This window comes from Cryptomeria japonica, chromosome 11 (genome assembly GCF_030272615.1).
Source record: "Cryptomeria japonica chromosome 11, Sugi_1.0, whole genome shotgun sequence".
Classification (NCBI taxonomy): Eukaryota; Viridiplantae; Streptophyta; class Pinopsida; order Cupressales; family Cupressaceae; genus Cryptomeria; species Cryptomeria japonica.
In genome coordinates this window covers 306,276,497-306,298,352 of record NC_081415.1, presented here as the reverse complement: position 1 = coordinate 306,298,352, position 21,856 = coordinate 306,276,497, and the positions used below count along the sequence as shown (strand labels likewise).

The 21,856-nt window shown below is 37.1% G+C and overlaps 1 protein-coding gene across 3 annotated transcripts in view; it reads left to right on the top strand.

The window, feature by feature from the left end:
- Positions 1–21,856, top strand: part of LOC131072030 (uncharacterized) — a 165,996-nt gene that overhangs the window by 72,016 nt on the left and 72,124 nt on the right. The window lies entirely within an intron of this gene.

The following is a 21,856-nucleotide window of genomic DNA, read 5'->3' as shown; positions in this document are numbered from 1 at the left end:
TCTCCTCATTTTCCTCCAAATCTGCTTGTTGGTCTGATTTTTTTTGATTCAGATTCATCAGTTGAATACACTTCCAAATTATGAACTTCGCCTCTCTCAAATCAATTACAGCCTAAGGTCCATGGCTTCTTGCATGTGGAGCACGATTTTTTTCTGCTTAGCTCATTTTGAAGGTCATCAGCCATTTTTGGTGGGAACCCTTTGGACTGATTGGTTTCCTCTTGAAAATGTCTCTTGTCCTTGTTGTGTTGGAAAGTCGGTTGGAATATTCTTCTTGGAACAACAAACTCCATGCTCCTTGCTTTCTTGATGGCCTCTTGGAGAGTTGGTGGATCAAAAGCTTTTACCCAACCTCTAAGTGCCTTAGTTAGCCCTTTACTGAAGAGGACAATAGGTCATCTTTTTGAGATATTGGGCACCATCAATAAAAGTCTCTGGACATCAGCAATGCAGGCATCAAATGTCCCATGTTGTCTCAATTGTGCTAGTTCTTTGAACTGCAATTCAGGGTCTTTCTTGTCAAACCTTTCAATGAGTTTATTGATAAACTCATCGTAGGTAGTAATGAGGTTATGGCAGTAGGTTATCAAGCTGTGCTACCACCATTCATGGGCTGCTCCATCTAAGTGTAATGTGGCAAATTTGATTGCCTCTTCTTTCAGCATTGGCCTTAAGGACAAAAAATTGTCCAATTTCTGGAGCCATGCATGAGTTACTCTTATCACTCCCAAATGAGCAAGAGTCACCTTCTCTAGAACTTGTTGATAGTCTCTCTGCAGAAGTGGACCTTTGCTCTCTGCTCTTTCACCACCTCTCTTCTTAAAATTCATGAACTGATCAAAAGAAAAAATGTCACAAAAATTCCAACTAAAAGGGTCACATATTCTGCATAACTTGCCCTCACTTCATTTTCTGTAGGTACTTGGTCTTCTTGAGCAATTTGAAGTTTGAACCTCCTCCACATGAGTGAATTCTAGGTGAAGGGGTCTTGAAAGAGGCTCAACAGTAGCTCCAATGGTGCGACCATTACTATTTTGTTGATTACTGATGTTAGAAGTACTTTCTCTATTTTGAATCTGAGGTGCATGAAGCATATTCTGATTCTTTTAGCAAGAAGTTGCAACATCATGTTAAGCATGACATCAAACTTTCTTTCTGCTTTAGCATCAGGATTGTCTGGAGGGGTCATACACTTACCTTTTTGTGACATGTTTCTTAACGAAACTTCAGTTTCAATTGACGGGCTGCTAGGACTCTTGAAAAGCTGTCGTCTATTTGGGTTTTTGGGAACTGGTATTGTGATCTTTTCTGTTGTCTGTTATAGTATCTTACTTTGCTTTCACTTGCATTCATAGAGGACAAGCTGCATGATAGGGTTAGATGCATAGGCTGGCAAGATCACCAGCTTTGATACCCACTATAATAAACACCCCTTATTTTTTTTGAAAACTTATCAACTGAAAATGAAATACAATGCAATGTCGAAGTCACTTTCTGATCACCCAGTTCCTGTGATGGGCAAGGTAAGAGCATATGGTGAAGGGACTACTCCCCATCTAGATTGCAAAACTTGAAAAGGAAATGCACCCAGTGGCAAGTCAACCACTTTCACTTGTTTAGTGGAGTGCTTATATAATAACTGAAAGGAAGGAACACTTAGTGCTTATTCAATGGAGTGTCAGAACATTAAGCACATTAAGAACATTAAGCATAAAGCTTCCACTTATTGAGAATTTAACAAATTTATGACTTTGCACCTATTCAGTGGGGTAAGTAAACACAATGTCTCCACTTGCTCAGTGGGGTAATCACATTCAATTCTTTTCACTTATGCAGTGGGGTGAGTATGTACATCAATGAGCAAAGGCAAAACCCACTGGCGATACTACCATCCAGTGTTTACAATGAAATATTAAAAGAAAAACAGCTCATATAACTGCTGCAACACTCCATAACTAGCCAAATAACATGGGTAATCAATGTAAACAAGAACCCAACAAGTATAATACCTTTGGTAGATGATAGTAAGGTAGATTGTAGATCTGGTATCAACTATAACACATTGCAATATACACTGTAAACTGTTGAATGCTGATGTAACACTTTGAAAGTTACACTGCAATGTCCCCACTTTGAATAAGGATTTAATAGTAAATAATAATAATAAACTTAAAAATTCAAAAGAAAAAAAAAAAAAATAAAAATTAAATTAAATTAAATATAATTAAAATTTAATTAAGTTAATGAATGGTCAAAAGACATGGGATGAAAAGTTGTGACTCCCTCAAATGTGAGATATAAGAGGGAGAAGAGAACCTCATTTGGGGGGTGGGATGATTTGGGAATCAGAAGTGCAGATCTGACTGTGAAAGGTTGTGTCCCTTTCAAAGGGCAGAAATAATGAAGAATTGGACTCTTTCAAAGGGTGCTAATGGTGAAAGGGTATGTCTCTTGCCAAAGGGCATACATGATGAAGAGGTGTAACCTCTCCCTCTCATTGAGAGATATAAAGGAACAGAATCAGATGGATCAGTAATAGATATTGGACATATATATGAAAAGATAACGGTAATTATTGGAAGTAATTAATCACAGAAACACCCATCGTGGAAGTTCCCAGACCTATAATATTATATGCTTGTAGGTATTGTGTGTACATCCTTGTGATTGCAGGGTTATCCATAATCAAGCTATTGGTTTCAGGCTTAAGGTATGATCCGACTTATGTTATGAGTCTTCCCTTTATTGTAAATCATGCATAATAATCAATTAATGCTGGTCAATGATCAATACGGAATTATATTCTCAGATTTAATCAGAAATGTCTCCTTAAAATAGAATTGATAGATACTATAAACATATTAAATAGAATTATTACTGTTAATCCCTGATTGGGGACATTACACACGCCCAGCTTTAACAATCATAAAATAGGCACTCAAAATTGCCAGTAATACACCCTAAACACACCGCCAAGGATGAGACAACAAACTGATAACAAAATACGAGTATAAAATGAACTGTTTCCGAGATATTTGCTGCTGTTACATCAAGTACTTATGCTGTATGGACTCCCATAGAGCATACAAATGCACAAAGTTCAACACTAAGCTCATGGAAAGACATCACCTGGTCAAAGCACTTCCAAACAAAGTGAAATGAGCTCCATATATAAGGTGATTTGTCTTCCAGTTAACACTTCCCCCAAAATCAGCAATGTACGTCCTAGTATAAGGTATGACCTTATAAATAAAATATAAACTTGTCCTAGAAGCTGTACAGCCTGCACAAAACCTTTTCACTCCAATCCAAATAACAAGAAAAATCACTCAGAAAACTCTCAGATAGCATTCCAAGAGGTATGGCCTGCAATAGATATTACTTGCAAGCAAGGGATGACCTGCCTGTGTGGAATGGTACGGTCTATCTAGATTCCAAATTCCTTTCAAATTGAAATCTCACAAACACACTAGCAAATCAAGGAAAAAACTACTCAAAAGACATAAAAAACTTCCATTCTTGAAGCAACCCCAAACTGAAATTTTACTTACAGGCGCAACTCTAACTTTTGGATGAAGCCACCAAACTAGCTAGGGGGGTTGCATCCTGGAAACCAGTAATTCCAAGAGGGTTTTCGTCCTCAAGAAATTTTGAAAAACTCAGGTTCTTTCTGATAGAAAAACAAATAACATTTCATGGCTAACCCTCCAAATGAGCTCTCATCTTCCTTTTATAACATTTTTGGAGTGAAGTCACAATAATTGAAAAATAATAATTCCTTTTTTCCTCCACACAGACTTTTTTGATAAAAAAAATAATAATCCACTGCAAAAAAGGCCCCCATACCTAGGCATGCAACTTGAAGCACACTTATAACACTTTTTACTGAATTATTACGCTAAGTTGTCTTTTTAATATTTTTAACATTAGACAGCTTAAGTCAATAATAATTTATAAAATCAATAATTTTCCCAAGTTGTAGAAAGTATCTGAATGACATAAAAATAAAATATTGACTATACGAAAATGATGTTGAAGATTTAGGATGATGATTAAAAGCAATTGGGTGACTTACTAAAAATAGCAACTTCTCCAAGAAGTTCGGAAAGCTCCTCAAAGGCCAGAAATCAACTTTGAAAGCATCAAGTGGCTCACCACAACCATCTGAACTCATTGTCATGAACAAATCTGCTAGACTCCTCTTGTGCTCTCCAAGAACTTTGGAGGTTCTCCCTTACCAATTAGCCTACAGGAAAACTCAAGAAATAGTCTAATGGTCCACAATCAATTTATGCTTGAGAAGGGGACATTGCATTTTAGTGGGAAGCTGCCCAGAACAATTACAAATCCAAAATATTAAATTTGGTGGTGAACTGAATATGTCAACGCAATATAAATTCAGAGTTGTTACAAATTGGTTTTGGTGGGAAGTCTTTCAGAATAAAATACAAACTTTATAATAAATTTGGTGATGAACTGCACAGTTTGCATAGTGAAGAAAATAAGCTTGAAACATTTTTTGAAGAAAATACCATATGAACATGTGCTATAATCAGTAGGAAATATTTCATAAATAATAGTTTGAATATTTAAATCAGAAAATATCAAATGATACTAGAAATTATACTGATGTAGTCCCCAAGTGTGCAACACCTTTGATATACTTGTACAGATATCCCACAAATGATTCAAAATGAAAGGTTGCGATAGGCTTCCAACAGCTACAAAAAAGAAAAAAAGAAAAAGAAAAAACAAATAAAGAAATTCCATGCCAGAAAGCAGGAAGTGCATGACAAATCTGAAGTGAAATATTCACACTTTAGAGAGTTGTGATTCCACTTTATAGAGTCACAAACCCTTTTTTAGTGTATGACACCTATAGCAAAACTTCAATAAGATATACGAAAAATTTGACCAATGTAAACACTACAAACAAATACTATTCAATATGAATTGATCTCCTTTAAAATTGATAATGATTTACAATAAGAATACGGCTGCTACCAAATGGTATGACTGGAAATTTATAAGGAAATAACTATACAAAAATAATAATTGCCATAGAGCATCAATATTGTTTTCTCAAATCACCTCCAATACTTATAACAAATATGAAATCTTTATACTCATAGGAATCAACAAAACCAAAGTGGGACCTTTAAATAACTACAAACTAGCTCAAGACCGAGAACCAATCACACAAAATTTGAAATCTCACACAACCTTACAGCTCACTGGTAATCCCTGGATGGAATTATTCATATGAACAAGAGGGTTTTTAACATTGAATCCATTTGCCAAAAAGGGTTTTCATCCTTAGTTAATATTCGTTTGATCTCAATAAAATTATTATGTTCTTCCCCCTGTTCCTTCCAAAAATTATTTGAGAATTATTTAGAAAGGCCTATAATTAAATGTTGCTTTTGCACACCAATTTTAGTGACACTTTAATAACCCTTTTCTTAAAAAAAAACTTTTCAATAATAAAACATACGTTGCCATTTTTAATTTAACATAAAATTATTTGGATAACTTAGATTATTAATTATTTTCTTAGCTCAAAAAAGGGGAAATGAGAATCTACCCTTCCTAAAATTGCTTGTCCTCAAGCAATGCTGATCCAAATGCTTTTCTTCTCCCTAATTAAAATCTCTATGATACCAAGATCCCAAATCATCCTTGGAAATTTCTCACATTTTCATCTTAATTGTGCATATTACCTTAGCAATTTCTGACTTTCTTGAGGGTTGCCTTATGTAGAAAATGCACTCACCACCATGTTTCCATTGCACCACTCTGGTATAACTAGGAGCTGAAAACTTTGCCATAAGTATTTTATGTTTAGCATCTACTGCTCCAGTTAATATCATCCTAGGGAAATCTTGAATCATTAGTCTTTGATACCCTTCTGAAGAAGACTATACTAGTTGGAAGTTTGTTGCTTCCCAAGCATCACAAATTTGGCCATCAACTTTCTCTTTCCAAAGATCCTCTTTCCCACTGTTGAGAGCTCTAATGAGATCAAGCATAGTGTGAATGTCTTCGGTATATAAAATGAACCAATCTGGTACTGAATTAGGTGGAAACTTATTGCTGGTTCTACTTTAGACTTTAGTATTATGTGTCTCAAAGAATCACCTGGATCCCATACTCTTATTTATAGACATATCTGAACTCTTTCACCCTTCTTATGATGCTTTCCATAATGACAACAGATTTGCAATGATGTAGTATGAAGCATCAATTCTCTGCTAGTACTATCACCTTCTTTCCTTGAGCTACAACCATGGTGATAGTCAAATTGCTTATCATTATTTGATGAATTGAAAATTTCTGCAGCTCCAAACTAGCATTCTTCTCAAGTGCATGCCTCTTAGCAGAGTTTTTTTTGGAAATCAATCTGTTATGTTTATTGGATCAGAACATTTCTTTCATATTCTAAAGTTTAAACTGACATCATAGGAATGCTCCAAGTGCTTATCTTCTTCTATTGATGTCTTTGAGAAATCGCATCAATTAAATCATTCAGGTGCCTTAAGAATTTGGATTCACCAGAAGTTTCACTTCAATTTCATTTTTCCATACATCCCTCAAAATTCATTCTTATTTGTTTGACTCAATCTTATGAAGATTGACGGGTGCTTTTCAAGCAGAGATATCTATTTCAATTGTGCTTTCAGCTAGTTATGTTTGATTGACTTTATTTTCCTAGTGTTCCATTTCAGAAATCAATGAGATATCATTTTTGAAATTAAAATCCCTACCTTTACGGTTTTATGGTGGATTCCTCCATGATCTTCTTACTTTCTTGATCTTCTTTCTTAGGTTCATGTTCCACAAATTTTTCTTTGTCCCTTTCTTGCAGTTCAGGCTCACATGTATCCTTCACAATTTTTTACTCCACCATCTTCCTTACTGGTTCTGCATCTGTCTTCACCTTTTCTTTGTTTCAACATTTTGACTTGGCTACCAAGGTTCTTTGCATGAAAAGAAAAGTTTTCCTCTTCTCAATTTGTCTCTGCTATCATCTTTCATTCTTGCAATAAGAGAACTCTTGTTTTGTTGGCTAGGAGAAATTCTCTTAGACTGGAATCTGTTCCAAGGTACTAAAGACTCTAGTGATGAAGCCTTTTTGATGGCTTCTTTGTGCTTTGGTTTTGAATTTTCTCCCATATTCCTAATTTTTCCTCTATTTACTTTTTCTTGGAATATCTTGAAAAATTCTTCAAGGTAATGTAAGATTTGTAGATGTTTCACTTTTTATCATATTCACCAAAGGCAACAAGCTTGCACTCATCTCTGCCACCTGCTCTTCTGATTGTGCCTTTCGGATAAGATCTTTTTGCCATTTGTCTCTAAATGAATTTAGAACTTTTAAGCTAATAGCAAACTGCTCCAATAACTGATCCTTAAAACCTGGTCTCTTCATGCATGCTTCTTCTTTTTATAAGAACCTCAACTGAAAAGGATTGGGGATGGGACGAATCATCGATCAATTATTTGTTAATGATATTCTTTGTTTCACTCTTTTGCCCCTTTGTTTCACCAGAAGAATGAAATGATTAATTCCTCATTCGCACCCTACAAAGTCTCTAACATTGTTGACAAGAATTGTTTAAATGTCTTCATTTTTCTGTTAGTTGCAAGTATGTGATTTAATATGCATCAAATGTTAGCTTCTCTATAGGGTGGCAAGACCACTACCTCATAATACCATTGTTATGTCCCAAATTGATTTTTTTTTCTTTTCGTAATTTTACAATGACCAAAAGCATGAAAACCTTAGCACCTTTTGATCACCAAGATCCCAATGTGGGCAAGGTGAGAGCATATAGCAAAAGGATTAGAATTAATGTCTATTGGTGACAAGCTACACAACTTGCAAAACATGTAAGTCAAGATACAATAGCCGGAAGTGAAGTTAAATTATGGTCATAGTGGCATTGCCCTATATACTTACAAATCTATATTTAAATATGGTTAGAAGCTAATTTTGGCAGCAAGATATCGAAAACAGTTACAATTCCAATCTTAATATTAAATCTGGCATTGAACTACACAAATCAACATAATAAAAATTTGAAGTTGTTACAAACTAGTTTTGGTGGCAAGCCTTGTAGAATGAAAAACTAACTTCATATTAAATCTAGTGGTGAATTGCACAAATTATATAATGAAGATGATAAGTTGGAAACATACATTTACTGAAGAAGATACCCATATGAGCATGCGTTATAACAAGCAACAAAGTAATTAGAAATAAGAGTTTGAATATTTAAATCAGAAATATCAAATGATATGAAAAATTAGATTGCAGCAGTTCTCAAGTGTATGACGCCTTTGATATACTTGTATGAATATCCAAGAGATCATCCAAAAGCTGTGATATGCTTCAAGCAGCTACAAAATGACAAAAAAGTAGCTGTACGACAAAAAGTAGGAAGAGTACAGCAGGTTTGAAATGAAATATTTAGACTTTAGAAAGTTGTGATTCCAATATAAATAGTTACAACCCTTTTTGAGTGTACATTGCCTCTAGTAAAACTTCAAGAAGATTGTCATGTTCCCCCTCTGAAACCCTAGTACAGCAATCGACAAACCAAGCACGACATTATTAGATACCTAGACCTGGGCGATGCAAGGCATGGTAAAGGGTCGACCAAGGCAAAATAGGGTGGGTCAACCCTGGGAGTTTTGGCACCCTCCTTTTGATTTAAATCTCAAAGTAAAAATATATATTTGTTTTGCAAGGGCTGACCCCTTTTGAATGGATTGCCCATCTTGGAAAGAGTCACATCCCCTGGTAAAGGGTTATGTTAGATCGGGTATAAAATAAGGTTAAGAGGAGATGTGAATGAAAAGTTTTGAGGGAATACTCTTCCACTCATTAGCAGACTTATAAGCAGACCTGAAATTACAGAAATCAGAAATAATGAACAGCAACTGGATTAGTACTGGACAATGATGAAATTGTCTATAATTAACAGCGATCATTATCAATGTCTCTAGCAGCGATAACTATTAATCTTAGCATAACCAAAGAACTAACGATTAGTTGAAATGAATAAATATTAATATTAAAAGGAGGCAGCTATTATGAGGTCATGAATCATGAAAGGTTGTGTCCATTTATGGGAAGGCAGTTGTTTCCAAAGGATGCCCTAATTCATTAATGGTTAAGATGTATATATGGAAGGAACCACACTGGGGGAAAGGACAGCAAGTAAGGCACATTGAAGAAGAGAGGAAGATTCAGATCTGCAGAAGGGAATCAAATGTGTCAAAGGAGCAGACAATTAAAAAGAGATCAGAGTTCTTATAAAGTGAACAGATCAGATCTAGACCCACGCCACTTCAATTTTTGTGGTTTCCAATGCAGATTTATCTTATCCTTGGGTGAGAAGTAAACCTCTAACTATATTATGTTCCTTGTTTTATTAGATCTGTGAATTTAAGGCAAAATATAGGGTGATCCAGAAAAGGGACATTGCAAAGATATATGGTAGGTTTGACCAATGTAAACACTACAAACAAATACCATTCAATATGAACTGACCTCCTTTTACATTGATTATAATTTGGAATAACAATATGACTACTGCCAAATGGTATGGTTGGACGGTTATAAGGAAATAACAAAATAATAATAAAATACTAACCACAGGGCACCAATATTGTATTATAAAATCACCTCCAAAAACTGATAACAAATATGAAATCTTCAAATTCATAGGAATCAGCAACACCAAAGTGGAATTAGTAAATAATTGCAAACTAGCCCAAAATCTGAAAACCTAAAACCAATCGCATAATCAGGAATCTCATGCAACAAAACAAACCAACAAAAACTGTTTCACCTTGATCCTCACCTATAGTTTTCTCTTTTGGATGTTCACCTTGATTCAGACTGGTACTAGAAATGAGGAATATATTTTCTGTTGCCTGAGTTGCAATTGTTTTGAATTGACATTTACTTGAGTGATTTGCTCAATTATTGGTTGTTGTCTTGATGTATCCATTTGTATATTATCAGATATCTCCATTAACATCGGATCTGCCACTGTCTTATCATTTTTATCTAGGCTTCCCAATACATTATTTTCCACCTGAACTGTGGGAGAGGCAGATCTGGATGTTGCGGGTGAAAGGTCTTGTTGAATTTCCTGTAAGACAGGACTTGCCTCTGTTAGTTGTTTTGCAGATCCTGATGTTGGGATATTGGTTTGCATTGGATCATCTTAGTCTTGACTATCTTGGATACTTTCTTTGACTTGATCCCAAGAACAAGCTAGGGAAGAAGAAGCATATACTCGATTCATGATGGGAAATTGTTTTCCAACTGTAATGTCCCCACTTTGAAATAGAATTTAATAATAAATGATAATAATAAAATTAAAACATTAAAAATTAAATTAAAATATTAAATAATATAATTAAATATGATTAATTAAAAATTTATTAAGTTAATGAAAAGTCAAAAGACATGAAAGGAAAAGTTGTGACTCCCTCAACAATGAGATATAAAAGGGAGAAGAGAACCTCATTTGAGAGGGGGGATAATTTGGAAATGAGAAGTGCAGATCTGATTTAAATAATAAGTGCACATCTGATTATGAAAGGCTGTGTCCCTTTCAAAGGGTAGAAATAATGAAGAGTTGCACTCTTTCAAAGGGTGCTAATGGTGAAAGGGTATGTCTCTTGCCAAAGGGCATACATGATGAAGAGGTGTGACCTCTCCCTCAAATTGAGAGATATAAAGGTAAGGAATCAAAAGCATCTAGTGACATCACCATTGATCAGATCAGATCAGAATTGTTATCAAATTACAGGCAGTAACATCCTTGTTCTTGGTGGTATGCATGGGGATGCACTTAATATGTATTCTTAGTATATGAAGCCTGATAAAGTTGTTATGCAGAATCTAGTATTAATATTGATATAAACTGCAATATGTATGACAGTCATACTTAATATCATATATATTCATAATACATTAGAAGTTAGTATCCTTACAGTCTAAATCATGTTATTACTGTCAGTATTTAAGAAGATGGGGATGAGATGTTCCAAAGAGGGGCAGTCTAAATCCAAGCAATAGGTTAAGTCCCAAGATAGGGTGGGGATCAGCGACCCATAAGCCTTGAGGGTATAGACCCAAGATAGGTAAGGGCTTGGATCTGTAAACTTTGAGGGAACCTATTGTAGTTGGTCTCTAAGCGCTTTGGTAACATATGTAAACCCTTCTCCCTTAAAACTGAAGTAGTAGTAGGGTCTGATATCTATATTAATAATGATATTAATCATCTAATGAGGAAAATAGATAAGCACTTGTTAATAACTAATTGAAGAATATCAATCAATTTTAATATATTGAAATAGATCAGATAGGGGACATTACACCAACTCTATGTTTTTCCTCCAAAAGCTTATGTCTTGCATAGTGTCCTGGTTGATTCTAATAGTAGTTAGTACCATTTTACTAGTTGGATACTTGGGTAACCTATATGGTTCCCTAGAGAATCCTTCTACCTTAATGTATGAAAATCTTGGAAACTGAATAAAACAGTTCCCATATTTACTTACAACTACTGTTGTATTTAGAGATAACTCTTTACTCCTGTTGCCTTCCAACATTCTTACCATAGACATTGTGAAAGCATTATTTACCCTCCTGTAATGTGCCAATGAACTCTCGTATTCTAGTTATGGATGATAATCAAAATTGCAACTTGATTTGGCTCAATGTTGATTGTACCTTTTCTTGTCAAACTCGGATATGTATCCCTTTTGGCAAGTGAATACACCAGTAATGAAGTCATATAAAACCTTTTAGTTTCTTCCACCTTGGTTAACTGTTCATTCCAATTATCATTGATAATCTCTGTTCAATGAACCCTGCTCTTGTCTTTCAAAATGGTATTGATGAATGAGAACATCCATGGTAGAAAGGTAGAAGCTGTTGGTAGTCCCATTATTGTACTCAATAAAGTTATCATATCTCCAATCTCTTTCTAATAGCTTCTTTGAGATCTTTGAAACCACTGCCCTTGAGTCTTCATCGACTTCTTGTTTATGTTTCTTAAACAGTTTTCAACATTTTCATTATAATGGTCATCGACATCTAGTAGATATTAGAACAACTTCCTCATTGAAAGGAATTTGGAAAGTTTTTACAATGGCCTCTAATGTAAGGTCTGCTAGGACTCCTCCTTTTGAAAGTATTCTTCTTTGTCCTAGATTATAATTTCTAGCACATGCATTTCTAACATAGGGCTCTTTTCTGAAGTAGGAAATCCTCCAGCCTGAGCAATCCCGTTCTTAACCTTCTTTTGTGTTTGGCTTGTTGCATCTACACTCCTCATTATCTATCTAAAATCTTCCATATCTTTATGCCCAAGGTTCGTATCAGAGATATTCTCCCAATAGTGAATGTTACATGGACTTACACCCTTGAACTCTTACTTCATTTGCTTAGCTCTAGACATTAACACCTGCAAAATGAAAGGAGTAACATCCATTACTTCATTAAATCTCCTTTCACATTTAACAATTTTTTTCATTGATCATGTTTGATGTCCTTCTGGAAAATTCTGCATTTGGACATGTCCTTTTAGGATTATAGTTGTGAGACACTTTTGTGGAAATTCCATGAGGATCCAGACTTTATGAGTTATGTTTTGGAATTAACAATTTCCAAGCTTTTTCATGGAAAGATGATTTTCTTAGTTTTACCAAATTGCAGGAATTTAATTAGGATTTGGAACTTTCTAGGATAAAGGATCATGTTTTGCATCCAAGACAAATTCTGCTAGCCTTTGCATTCAAGTTTGGTTAAAGTTTTGTGGGCATAACTACAAATCTAAAGGTTTTGGTAATACATTGGAAATATTGTCTTGTCTTGCAAAACCCCGGACTATTGAGTTCTGAGTAACTTTTGAGTTTCGCTAAGTTTTGTTGAGTCCTTAGATTTCATAGATTTTGCAACAAATGCCAAGATGTCTAGAGGCTAGAATGTTGAATGAAAATATCCTCTAGTTCCAAGGAATTTTGCAATCTTGCTTTCATTTATTTTTAGTTCTAAGTCTTATTGAAATTTTGAGCTTCATGTGGGGAAAACAAGTGGAAGAGGATATATGATGCGTCATTCTTGAGAATCCACATCCATTAAGGAATCCTACAAGTTTATCACTTGAACATGTATTCTCGGCCTTGTAAAGATCTGATTATGGACATGGATGAAGACCATTTCTGTTGACTTTTCATCATTCTGAGATAGGGCATCGTCTAGGCATTTTTAATAGGGTTTTCCAATCAACTATTTTGCCATAATTTTGGATTTCAATTAAATGCTTAAATTCTTTCAACTAGGGTTAATTGTAACAACATTTCAAAACCTAGATTTCCTCCAATGGCTTATTTTTTGACTTTTATAACCCTGATTCGATTCCAAAAAGAAATTCAAGCATGTAGAATTATTGGAGTTTTCAAACAGAATTCAACCATGTTCATATTTTGACCCTTTCCAATTAATAACAAGAGATTTAGGGCATGATTTGGAATTGTAGTTTTTATTGAACATGGAAAACTCAAAATCGTAGAACTGATAACTCAATGATGAACGGATAGTACCAAACCGGTACTGAGAGGGGAGGGGTGAATCAGTACAGACAAAAACACATTCCTAAAACCGGTTTGTTAGCAGACACTGTGCTTTGGCAGACAAACAGTAACACCGGTCTTAAACATAGTACAACCGGTAAAACCCAGAATAACTGAGACAAGCATAAATTGGATGACACTTATCTTTTCATACAATCTAATACTTCATTTCCATTTCACCCTAGTGCATGAATAGGTAATCTATCATCAAAGATATATAAACAGCTAGATCAACATGATTTACCTTCAGACACAAATCACTTAAACCATCACATGAATAACACCACACATGACACAGATTTTTTCATGTGGAAACCCAACTGGGAAAAACCACGGCGGGGATGAATACCCACAAGCTGTTTTTGAACTCTTTAGAAGTCCGCTCTGTTAGGAGCCTTGTCCGGTTAAAGACTGATATAATAGGTTCTGTTAGGAACCGATCTTGTTAGGGATCACCCGGTTAAGGGATGGCTAGAATACCCGGTTAAGGGTTAAACCTTGTTAAAGGTTACCTTGTTAGAGGATTTCAAGAACTCAATGGTTTTGAGTCACCCTGTCAAAGGATTTACAGTAAGCTGGTTAAAGCTACCTTGTTAAGGGATTTCCCAACTGTTGAAGTGGTTAGAGATCAACAGGTATTACAATGATCTGGTAACAACACTCAATGCCAATGCAGATCCGCTTTAGCTCCTCTTCACCTTCTGCACTTACACTCTGCAGGTATCACTTCTCCCCTCTGGTCTGGCAAGAATCATGTATCTCTTCACTTGGATACACACACACAACTTTTGCCAATAACCTCAGAAAGAAACACAACATCGACCTTATAGGAAACAGATAGGTCGGTAGCATAAACCCTAAACCCTAAACCTGTTAGGTTAAGCAATTCAAATGGTTCAATCCTGACCGTTGAGCACATTGCGTTAAATGCAACAGTCTTGAACCGATCTCAAGACGTTCTCCATCGTTCATTTTCCACCGCTTTCATGGTGGCTAATAACCCATCACGCGTTTTCATTGTTTACAGACTTCGCACATTCCCGAGGTAGATAGGAACAATCTCCTTCATGCAAGATCCTTCACGCGCACAAGGCTGACGTGGCAACACGATCTGTTCTTCGTTACAATGCTAACTCATCACACAAAGTCACCGGTTGAGTCACATAGGCGTGAAGCACTTCAACCGGAAACCTTGAAGTTGAGACTACCAACCGGTAGTCATACAAAGCTTCCATGTACTGGTTCCCATGTCCACATGCCGGTTCACCTTGAACAAACACACCGCTTCACAATGGCACATATACTGGTTCTCTGTTCTTTAGCATATTGACATCAATGACAACATATAATGTCATCATGTCCTCATACCGGTTCACATAATGCCATCAATCTCCCCCTTTGGCATTGATGACAATATACAAGGATATCTCTCTGCTTCACATATTCTCCCCCTATTTCTGCAGATATCTTCTCTGCTTCACTTCTTCTCCCCCTTTGACAACAATGCCAAAGTGGAGGCACAAGCTTCCCTGTTCCATTATGCTACTCCCCTTGAGGAGTAACATCCTTCAATACATCAATCCCTTAAAAAAAATTTGACTATGCAATACCTGACTGATGTGGAGCATATACCTTTAGTTCACCTCCTGAAGGGGCAATACCCCTAATTCACCTCTTAAGTACATAAATGTAGCCTTTGGGAGAGACTTGGTGAATATGTCTGCTAACTGCTCCTTATTGGAAACATGTTCCAGTGCAATCTCTTTGTTCTGAACCTTTTCCCTCAAGAAATGATACTTAAGCTCAAAGTGCTTGGTTCTAGAATGTAAAACCGGATTCTTGGAGATGTTAATTGCACTAGTATTGTCACAAAATATACTTACCGGTTCAGATACAAGAACTTTGAAGCCATTTAATACATGCTTCATCCAAATTGTTTGAGTGCAGTTAATGAAAGCTGCAACATACTCTGCTTCCGTTGTAGACTGAGAGATACAACTCTGCTTCTTACTCATCCATGAGACCAGTCTACCACCGAGAAAGAATGCACCACCGGTTGTGCTCTTCCGGTCTTCCACATTACCTGCCCAATCAGCATCTGTGAATACTTTCAAGTTGAAATCCTTGCTATATGGATACCACAATCCATAATCAATAGTTCCCTTCAGATACCTAAGAATCCGCTTGACTGCAACCAAGTGGGATTCTCTTGGACTTTTCTAGAACCTTGCAGTAATGCCAACTGCATGTGCAATATCTAGTCTGCTATGCACTACATAATGCAACTTACCAATCATTGATCGGTATTCCTTCTCATTAACCAATGCCGAGTCATCCTCTTTGGATAGTTTACAACCAGTCACCATCGGTGTACCAACCGGTTTGCTATCTTCCATGCCAAAGGTCTTCAACACCTCTTTGACATACTTGGATTGAGTGATAAAGATTCCATCTTTCATCTGCTGAATCTACAGTCCAATGAAGAACTTAATCTCCCTTATGAGTGACATCTCAAACTCGTTCTTCATCTCATCTGCAAACTCATGACTCATCTTGTCATCTCCACCAAAGATAATGTCATCAACAAATACCTCACAGATCAGGATCTGATCTCCTTCACATTTCAAGTAGATATTGCTATCTTCGCTTGTTCTCTCAAATCCAATCTTCACAAGATGGGAGTGCAGGCATTCATACCATGCTCTAGATGCTTGCTTTAGACCATATAAGGCTTAATGTAGCCTACACACCATGTCACTGTCTTCAGATAGGGCAAACCCATCTGGTTGCTCTATATACACCTCTTCAAGTACACCATTTAGGAATGCAGATTTTATATCCATTTGATATACTTTGAATCCTTTAAAAGTTGCATATGCAAGAAGCATACGAACTCCTTCCAATTTGGCTACAGGAGCAAAGGTTTCTCCAAAGTCTTCTCCTTCTTCTTGGGCATATCCTTTACACACCAGTCTGGCTTTGTTTCTAATCATTGTGCCATCCTCATTCAGCTTATTTCTGAAAACCCATTTGGTACCGATGACATTTTTATGCTTCGGTCTGGGTACCAAAGACCATGTACCATTTCTCTCTATCTGGTCAAGTTCCTCTTCCATTGCCTTGATCCAGTCTTCATCTTTGTGTGCCTCTTTGAATGATTTAGGCTCAAATTCAGAGATCATACATGAGTTTTCTCTGACCTTTCTTCTTGTAAGGATTCCTGCATCCTTATCTCCTATGATTTGCTTAGGATCATGATTCAGCTTGACATACTGAGGAATGGTCTTAATAGATTCCTCTTGCTTTTCTTCTTCATCCTCATCTCCATCAGTATCAACATCTACATCTACCGGTGTAGGAACACTGTTACTGGTACTTGGTTGACTGGCAACCAGTTCCCAGAAGGTTACAACCAGTTCATTTACTGCTTGCTCACTGCTGGTTTCCTTAGTTTTCTCAGAGGTTTCATCAACTCTCACATTGCTTTTTTCCATAATTCTCTGAGTCCTATTATTGAAACACTTGAGAGCTTTGCTCTTGGTGGAATACCCTAGGAATATCCCCTCATCACATTTTGCATCAAATTTGCTCTGGTGTTCGCTCCTCTTGATGTAACATTTGCTACCAAACACTCTAAAGTAGCTAACCACAGGTGTCTTACCGGTCCAATACTCATAAGGAGTTTTATCCTTACCTTTCTTGATGAGTACCTGGTTCATTGTGTAGACTGCAGTGTTCACCGCTTCTCTCCAAAATGTGTGAGCAACCCTTCCTTGAATCAGCATTGTTCTTGCTGCTTCAACCATAGTTCGATTATTCCTCTCTACTAGGCCATTCTGCTGTGGAGTCCGGGGGGCAGACAGTTGCCTCTTGATGCCATGTTCTTCACAGTACTTGTTGAATTCACCGGAAGTGAATTCCCCTCCTTGATCAGTTCTAAGGCACTTAATCCTTTTACCGCTTTCCTTCTCCACTAATGCTCTGAACGCTTTGAATTTTCCAAAAGCTTCAGACTTATCTTTCAAGAATGTGACCCACATCATTCTTGAGCAGTCATCAGTGAGAATCATGGAGTACCTATCACCCTGCACACTCCTAGTTTTCATTGGACCACACAAATTAGTATGCACAAGATCAAGTAAATTGTCAGCAGTGAAAGGTTTACCTTTAAAGGTTGAGGAAGACATTTTCCCCAGTCGACACTCTCTGCACAAGGTATTTTCTAGTTTGCTCAGCACCGGCAACCCTCTAAGTGCCTTGATCTTACTGGCCTTCACAATGTTATCAAAGTTTACATGGCAGAGTCTCCTATGCCATATCCAACTGTCATCGAACTTGGCCATAAGACATGTACTGATATTTGCATTCAACTGAAATAGGTTACCTTTGGTCTGCATGCCGGTGGCCACCAATTCACCATTCTTTCCTTTGATTCTACACACTCCATTCTTGAATTCCAGAGTGAGACCACTATCATTCAGTTGGGCGACACTCAGATGGTTGTGTCTGAGACCTTCAACCCAATACACATTGTTAGCACTACTCTTTCCATTCAGAGAGATGGACCCTCTGCCTTTGACCATACATGGTGCATCATTACCAAATCGAACCACACCACCATCATACTCTTCCAAGGATAGAAACTTACTCCGGTCACCAGTCATATGGTGAGAACAGCCACTGCCAATAACCCACTCATTGGAATTATCGAAGCGGGAGACAAGAGCCTTCTTGTCTGACACATCTTCCTTGACAACAACAAACACAATATCTTCATTTTCTTCATCTTCTGATTCCTCATCTGTGACACCTTCATCAACTGCCACAAAACAGTTTCTCCGGTTTCCTCCTTTGAATTTCTTGAACCTTTCCGGTTTGTCCTTGTTGTCACCATAAGGACAGTTTACAACAATATGTCCTATCCGGTTACAAGAAAAGCATTTCAAAGGGAGCTTACCTCTGTATTTACCGGTTCTTTTAGGAAGTTTCCTGGCAAGAAGAGCTTCAAATTCCATCAGAATCTCCTCATCATTCATTTCTCTGCTCTGTCTTGGTTCACCACTGGTGCTTGCTTCTTTTCCTTTTCTGGATGGTACAACAGAAGCTTTAAAAGCTGATTCAGTCTTTTGAACACTGCCATCAAAACTATTTAGCTCATAGGCTGTCAACTTTGCAATGATGGAGTCTAGGGATACCTTAGTCTTGTCTATTGATCTCAACTCCTGAATAGCAGCAACCCTTATTGCATAGACCGGTAATAAGGATCTCAGAACTTTGCTTACCACAGTGGAATCTTCCATTTTACCACCTGCACTCTTGATATCTCTGACAACAGTTTTGATTCTTATTCCATACTGTTGAATGGTCTCACCTTCAACCATCCGCATGTGTTCAAACTTCCCTCTAAGGCTTTCTTCCTTAGCTTGTTTTACATGCTCATCACCGCCATATATATTTTCAAGAGTATCCCATACTTCTTTGGGATTTACTTTATCTTGGACATCAATAAACTCAATGTCAGATAAACTACTAATTAGGGGTTCCATGACTTGCCCATTCTCCTCAATCTCTCTCTTTTGGTCATCGGTGAGAGTACTTGTAGGGGCAACATAGCTCCAGTGTTGAGCACCCATGCTTTTGATGTATATCTTCATTCTGTCTTTCCATATATTGAAATTATCTCTGTTGAACTTTGGACCTTCCCTCTTCATCATTTGACTGGGGTCTTTTCCTCAAGCGGTTAAGCTTATAACACAGAGGACCTGGAGGACGCTCTGATACCAATTGATAACTCAATGATGAACGGATAGTACCAAACCGGTATTGAGAGGGGGGGGGGGTGAATCGGTACAGACAAAAACACATTCCTAAAACTAGTTTGTCAGCAGACACTGTGCTTTGGCAGACAAACAGTAACACCGGTCTTAAATAGAGTACAACCGGTAACACCCAGAATAACTGAGACAAGCATAAACCGGTTGACACTTATCTTTTAATACAATCTAATACTTCATTTCCATTTCACCCTAGTGCATGAACAGGTAATCTATCATCAAAGATATATAAACAGCTAGATCAACATGATTTACCTTCAGACACAAATCACTTAAACCATCACATGAATAACACCACACATGACACAGAGATTTTTTCACGTGGAAACCCAACTGGGAAAAACCACGGTGGGTACAAGCTGTTTTTGAACTCTTTAGAAGTCCGCTCTGTTAGGAGCCTTGTCTGGTTAAAGATAAATACAATAGGTTCTGTTAGGAATCGATCCTGTTAGGGATCACCCGGTTAAGGGATGGCTAGAATACCCGGTTAAGGGTTAAACCCTGTTAAAGGTTACCTTGTTAGAGGATTTCAAGAACTCAATGGTTTTGAGTTACCCTATCAAAGGATTTACAGTAAGCCGGTTAAAGCTATCCTGTTAAGGGATTTCCCAACTGTTGAAGTGGTTAGAGATCAACAGGTATTACAATGATCTGGTAACAACACTCAATGCCAATGCAGATCCGCTTTAGCTCCTCTTCACCTTTTGCACTTACACTCTGCAAGTATCACTTCTCCCATTTGGTCTGGCAAGAATCACATATCTCTTCACTTGGATACACACACACAACTTTTGCCAACAACCTCAGAAAGAAACACAACATCGACCTTATAGGAAACAGATAGGTCAGTAGCATAAACCCTAAACCCTAAACCTGTTAGGTTAAGCAATTCAAACGGTTCAATCCTGACCATTGAGCACATTGCATTAAATGCAACAGTCTTGAACCGATCTCAAGACGTTCTCCATCGTTCGTTTTCCACCGCTTTCATGGCGGCTGATAACCCATCACGCGTTTTCACCGTTTACAGACTTCACACATTCCCGAGGTAGATAGGAACAATCTCCTTCATGCAAGATCCTTCACGCGCACAAGGCTGACGTGGCAACACGATCTGTTCTTCGTTACAATGCTAACTCATCACACAAAGTCACCGGTTGAGTCACATAGGCTTGAAGCACTTCAACCGGAAACCCTTAAGTTGAGACTACCAACCGGTTCCCATATCCACATGCCGGTTCACCTTGAACAAACACACCGCTTCACAATGGCACTTATACCGGTTCTCTCTTCTTCAACATATTGACATCAATGACAACATATAATGTCCTCATACCGGTTCACATAATGCCAACAAGAACTAGTTTACTCAGCCTCTGCAATGCTCTCCATGCATTGTAGTGGTTGAATTCATTGGCTTTCTTTTATGCTGGTTTTTAAGGTTGCAGAGAACTCTTAATTGCTTGTTTATGAATGCAAAGTTTCAAAATGATTTTCAAAACTTGGTTTTTACCTCACATTGACCCTCATTTGTGTAGCCATTAATGTTGCAGGGTGGTCCGTAGGTGTCATTAATGCACAAGACTTTTAGCAGGAAATTAACTTTATGACTTCACTTTGAATGCTCTGGCAACTTTGTGGGAAATAATTTGGAAGTAGATATGATTTTTGGATGTTTACAATTTCTACATCCAGTATCCTCTTCTGCATTAAAATTCTGCAAACCTTTAACCTCTTAAGAAAATGTCATTTAAGCTTTACAAGACACCTTGCAGGAAATAACTGGATGATAGGATGTTTTAATATGACCATGTCTGGTTCTAAGTCGAGTTTCTGTAAACTTTTCTTAACAAGACCTTTGAACACTTCTAATTATTTGCTGGGAAAGTTAGATGGCAGGACATTTTAACACGAATGAAATTATGTCTTGTAGCATGTAAAAATTCCAGAACTTTGCTTTTACACTTTGACAAGACTTTTTGCAGGACTGTTCAGGACTTAAAGATGTAAACCCCTTATTCAGTAGTCCCAGTAAAAGTTGTATACATGACAATGACCATTCCAATAAGGAATTCACAATGAAATTGACTTGATTACCATCCTTAGGCTGATGAAAGCAAGTTCCTTCTCGTAACTGTTAGTAAGGAGAGAGAAAATTGACCCAGGGAACAAAACCTAAACTAAGCGAAAAGCAGAAAGCAAAGTGGGATCCACATTTTGCCAAAAGAAAAATGAGGTATGATGTGTAAGGCACAACAAAACCTTTAGCCCAACAGACACATCAACCTCACTGCCTTTCACTGGAACAAGTGGAAAATCTTCTCAAAGCAGAGACTTAACAACACACATAGCATTGGCCAACA